This window comes from Solanum pennellii, chromosome 10 (assembly GCF_001406875.1).
Source record: "Solanum pennellii chromosome 10, SPENNV200".
Lineage (NCBI taxonomy): Eukaryota > Viridiplantae > Streptophyta > Magnoliopsida > Solanales > Solanaceae > Solanum > Solanum pennellii.
Genome location: NC_028646.1, coordinates 61,488,999 through 61,495,568, shown reverse-complemented (window position 1 = coordinate 61,495,568; position 6,570 = coordinate 61,488,999).

Below are 6,570 nucleotides of genomic sequence, written 5' to 3'. Positions count from 1 at the left end.
CACGTGTCATTTTTCAGTCAATTACTTCTTATATAGACTCTTGCTAAATTGTATTTTTGGATCAATTTCTAAAGTCCTTAAATAACATGACAAGGAGATATTTCGTCATTAAAACTTACAACCATGGAAATAAAAAAACTCTTCACATTTTTCTCACTTTCACACCTGAATTATATTATGAACGCCAACACTTAAAGTAATATCCTCAATAGGTTTATAACATTGAACTGATCATTACCAAAGTTTATAATAACCTTATTTCATCTACTATTTCATAATATTTTTCAAAAGAAATAAGCTTAATGATCTCCAAAACGAAAGAAAGAATAACTTAAAAAAGTAGATGACAAACAAATAAGAGAAGAAACTTTAATTAAGCCTAATATAGTTAGTAATTTTTAGAAAAGAAGAACCAAAAATTAAAAATGAAACATCCAATTTTAAATGTTTCAAGTCATATGAATTCTTCACCCAATCTTAATCACGATCCAATGATTAGGAATAATCATTAACCCATGATTGGGTAATGATTCCTCATCAATACATTTATTCCCAGTTCAAAACAATGTATCACTATTCAATTTCCTTTCTTTCCCCTTTCAATCCCTTCTCTTTCACCACCAACACATTAATGATATATAATAATAATAATAATAATAATAATAATATAAATTCCTTCTTCCACCCATTAATATGTATAAAATAATATTAACACGAATTAACGTCCACCAAACTATAAATTGTTTGTAGAGAATTGGATTTTACCTTAATCGTTTCCGTCGGTCTCTGTCAATGGCGCCAAGAACCAACAACAAGAATTGCAATCCTTTTCATGGTATAATTTTAACCCAATTTGTTGTATAACTAATTAATAATATTGTAAAAGTGGTCCACTATTAATTTTAGTATTATCTTCTTTAATTACCAACTTAATTTATTATTAGAATTATCCCACTAATTTTATCATTGTAGTTACGAATAGTCCAAAATATCCGTTTATAATTTATCGAAAGAGTCTTTTATGAAATAATAAGCTTTAATACTCAAAACAATCAAACGAGTCGTTACAATTTCTAGGGATAAAGTAATTATTTATATTTTAAGAATCAATCAAAACATTGGTACGTTTTATTAAACTTATAAATATAACTCAAATAATCGTATACTTGTTAACTCCAAAACCATTGTGGTTAATAGATATATGTATTACTCCCTGTTGTGTGATTTATATATGATTAAAATAATTTTTTATTTACATCCATAATGTGAAAGTGAAAACTATTCGTAAATTTTCATTTAGTGATTTTTCAGACACGTGTCAAGTTTCTTTCTGTTTCTCAATAGATAATTACAACGGACAGGTGTCATTTTCAGTCGGTTACTTCTTATTTAGACTCTAGCTAAATTGTATTTTTGAATCAATTTCCCAAGTCCCTTCTTAAATCATATGACAAGGAGCTATTTCGTCATCAAAGCTTACACCCATGGAAATAAAAAACCTCTTAAAGTTTTTCCCACTTTCACACCTGAATTATATTATGAACACGAACACTTAACTTAATATCCTCAATAGGTTTATAACATTGAACTGATCATTAGCAAAGTATTAATAACCTTATTTCACCGTCTTCTATTTTATAATATTTTTCAAAAGAAATAAGCACAATAACCAATTGTTCAATATCTACTTATATATATATATTAAGTTATTACTGTACGCATTGATAATATTTTTAAACACGTTGACACAATATTATAACATTAGTGATCTCCAAAACAGAAAAAAAATAACTTAAAAAATCTAGATAACAAACAAATAAGAAAAGAAGCTTTAATTAAGCCTAATACAGTTAGTAATTTTCAGAAAGAAGAACAATAAATTAAAAATGACAGAAACTCGTACAAATAAAATCATTAATTTTATATTCAAGAATCAATCAAAACACTGATATTTTTTTAAACTAAAAGATATAACTCAGATAACCGTATACTTCTTAACTTTAAACCCCTGTTGTTAATAGATATATTTATTACCTTTACCAGTGTGATTTATATATGATTAAAATAATCTTTTAGGTACATATAATAGATGTTGAACCCCCCTTCGCTACTTTGTGTGTATATTTTGTCAGATTTTGAACCCCCTTATTAAATTTTAGCTTTGCCACTACTTTCTGGAGTCTATATGAAGAAAAAAAAATCAATAATTATCTTAAATTTTAAACAGTTCATTTATTTTAAGCTATAAAAAGTTAAAAAATTTAGTAATATAGGGACTTAAAATAATATGATAATATGATATTTAATAAAATTTGCCCAAAAATTAATTTGATGATACAATATTTAATAAAACTTGCCCAAAAAACTTTGATTTCACCGATGAAATGCATAAATAATATTTTCACATCCATAGTGTGAAACTGAAAACTTTTTGCAAATTTTCATGTAGTAATTTTCCTGACACATGTCAAGTTCCATTCTGTTTCTCAGTAGATAATTACAACAGACAAGTGTCATTTTCAGTCGATTACTTCTTATTTAGACTCTAGCTAAGTTGTTTTTGTGGATCAATTTCCCAAGCCCCTTCTTAAACCACGTGACAATGAGCTATTTCATCATTTTCACTTACACCCACGAAAATAGAATACCGTTTCACGTTTTTCCCACTTTCACACCTCAATTTTTTCCCTTTATAATCTCTCAATTGGCTGAAGGTTTCTCCAAGCATTCATCAATAAAAGTGAATTTCATACTTACATAGAGTTTTTTTCCTATTAATTTTATTTAGTTTGCAATTCAATAGCTTTCTTACTTTTTTAGTTTTTGCTAACATGGAGAGAGCTAATTATCAAGACAAAAGAAAAAGGATTGTAGTTCTAATGCGATACCTCCAGCCAATGGCACATTGGAGCAAATCCAGCATCTGATAGTAGCAATTATTGAAGCTAATAATGAGCAATGGAGAAGTGAAGATAGTTTATCTTTGTTATGGCAATTTTTTGACCCCAGCTGAATTTGTTTAACATGCTGGTGGAGATGATGTTGAAAAATGGTGATGCATAGCATAACAAAACAAGAGGGATACCTAAAAAAAACTTTATTATCTTAGATAGGAGGAACTTAGTCCTGTACAACAACAAGGAAAGATGAAATAACAACAACGACATAAAAGCTATGCCTTTGTTAAGATAATAAAGGGTTTTCTATCAACTCCACCAACATGTTTGACAAATTCAGCTGGGGTCAGAAAATTACCATGACAAAGACAAACTATCTTCACTTCATTTATCTTTTTACACGAGTATAAAAGTCGTTCAATCTTCTTTCTTTCTTTTTGGTCCTTCACCTTTTGTGTAGACAGAGATTTCTATTCAATTGAAGATGAATTCACATTGAGAAGTAAAGGTAAAAATATAAATTATTTCCAACTTCAATTTTGGTACAAATTAAAATTGAATAAATATATATAAATCAATTCGTAAAATCTTGATACCGTTGAGTAGGACATTGTTGGATACACATTCTTGCGATCCACCAGCTGGAAACTTCAATGAATATTTTATTAGTTATTCACAAAAAATGATTCATTTTCGAGTGAACATCAAAATTACCATTCAATGAAAGCCCTAAATTTTCATTCGCTACATTCCATGAAGTTGCTATTGTTGATACCCAATTTTGGACCTCCGCACATAGTTTAACTTTCGAGCTTCATAATTTTGATTGATTTAAAATAATTAGCTTTATAAAATTTAAAATGTTTTTCAAGTTATTTTTGAGTAATTTTAGTAGCTTTTATAATTTTTAAATAGTAAATATGTTTTTATGTAATTAGTTTATTTTATAAATATTTGAAAATAATCCTAAAAAGATTTTAATTTTGGTAAGTATTTTATAAAATTAGTTTAGTTTGGGTTATGGTTAATTTTAAAAATCAACTAGTTTATGGTTGAATTATTTATTTTATTTTGTTAAGAGATTGAGAAGCTACTAAATTGATTATATTAATTCATCTTATTTAGACTTTAACTGAATTTACAAATTAAATTCGATTTGGCTAAATTAATAATTCATTTAGCTAACCAATATCAAAGGACCAAATTATGGGCCTTTATAAAAGCATTTTTTTCAGCAGCCCACTCTTTTGTTCTCAATTCCTAGACCATTTCCTTATCCCCAAAAGAAATTCCCAAATGATAGAGCAACAACAATTCTCTTTCTGGAGGTTTCTTCGTCCAGTTTCGTTCGCTGCCCGGAAAAAGGTAATATCTATTAAATGTGTAAATTCAAATTTATATTAAATGTGTCTGATACATAACAATTACTAAACAATAATGTATCAATCTCAAACTTAAAATCTTATGGGCAACACTTACTTATTTAATGTATCTAGTAAATATACAATATTTATCAATTTGAATCAAAAGGATCTTCATGATCTCAAGCAAAATAAGATATATAAATAATAATGTATTATGCACTAATTGTTTTTATTAAGATACGTAAATTTGAATTTATAATAAATGTATCACATACATAACAATTACCAAATAATTATGTATCGATCTCAAACCTAAAATCTTATGGGCAACACTTTCTTATTTAGTGTACCTAGTAGAAATACAACACTTATCAATTTAAATTGAAAGGATCTTCATGATGTATCTTCTCAAAAATTTTGATAATTTTTAATCAAAATTGAAAGAATCTTCAATGAACTAAAAGAATAATTATGAAATTCAAAATTTTCAACAATTTTGAATCAAAATGGAAAAGATCTTCAATGATATTGAGAAGAATTTTGAATCTCAAAATTTTCGACAGACTTGAATCAAAATCGAAAAGATATTCGTTGAACTTGAAGATTCACAAAAAAAATCGTTTGTCCAACAACAATTCCATACAATTCTTCATAACTCACCTCGCTTTTTGAAATTTCGACAATGTTTTTTATGAAACAGAGAAAACGATGGATAACAAGAAGAATTTTTTTTTATTTGTTACACTATAGGATTTTGAATTTTGACAATAATTTTAATAAAATAACATAATTTATCGAATCTTAATTTAATTTCCAGCTTTTCCCCTTTATTAGTGAAACAAATGGGTACTATGAGATTTTAAATTGATTGTACAATTTTTTTTCCTTAATAGGTGCAACAGACTGATACATAATGTATCAACAATAATGTATCCGGATTCTTATTTATGTATCTTAAATGCCTAAAGAATATGAGATTTATGTAATTACAAAAAATAATAGGGATAGAAGGTAATTAAGGTTTTACACTATGGTATTTTTTTAAGTTATACAATTATTTAAACTGAAAAATATAACTCAAATAATTGTATACTTGTTAACTCCAAACCATTGTGGTTAATAGATATATTTATTATTCCCTGCTGTGTGATTTATGTATGATTAAAATAATCTTTTATTTACATCTAGTAGATATTGAACTCCCTTTCGCTATTTCATGTGTATATTTTTTTTTCCAGATTTTTAACCCCCTTATTAAAATGTTGGATCCGACGTTACTTCCTGGATTCTATATGAAAAAAAAAATCAACAGTTATCTTAAATTTTAAATAATTTATTTATTTTAAACTAATGAAAAAATTAAAAAAAAATCATGAATATAGAGAGTTTGAATAATCTGATAATATGAAATTTAAAAATTTCCAAAAAATAATCAGATGATACAAAATTAAATAAAATTTTCCCAAAAAACTTTGAAATCACCATTGAAATGCATGAAAAATATTTTCACATTTGTAGTGTGAAACTGAAAACAATTCGCAAATTTTCATGCAGTAATTTTTCAGACACGGGTCAAGTTCCATTCTGTTTCTCAGTAGATAATTATAACGGACAAGTGTCATTTTCAGTTAGTTACTTCTTATTTAGACTCTAGCTAAATTGTGTTTTTTAGATCAATTTCCCAAGTACCTTCTTAACCACGTGACAAGGAGCTATTTCTTCATTTTCACTTACACCCACGAAAATGAAATACCGCTTCACGTTTTTCCCATTCTCACACCTCAATTTTTTCCCTTTATAATCTCGCAATTGACTGAAGGTTTCACCAAACATTCATCAATAAAAGTGAATTTCATACTTCCATAGAGGTTTTTATCCTATTAAGTTTATTTAGTTTGTAATTCAACAACTTTCTTATTTTTATTAATTTTTGCTAACATGGAGAGAGTAATTCAATAACTTTGTTATTTTTTTAGTTTTTGCTCACATGGAGAAAGATAATTATCAAGACAAAGGAAAAAGGATTGTAGAGGATGTAAGTGTAGAGCTAACGTGAGGGATGAGTGACTTTGGGGCTTCTTCGAAAAAATCGAAGTTTGTCACGACCCAAAACCGAGCCGCGATTGGCACCCACATTTACCCTCCTATGTGAGCGAACCAACCAATCTAAACCTTAACATTTCAATTTAATATCAACATAAAGCAATGCGGAAGACTTAAACTCATTAATAAAAGACAATTCAATAACTTCTAAAATTCAACATCTATTATTTCCCCAAAATCTGGAAGTCATCACCACAAGAACATCT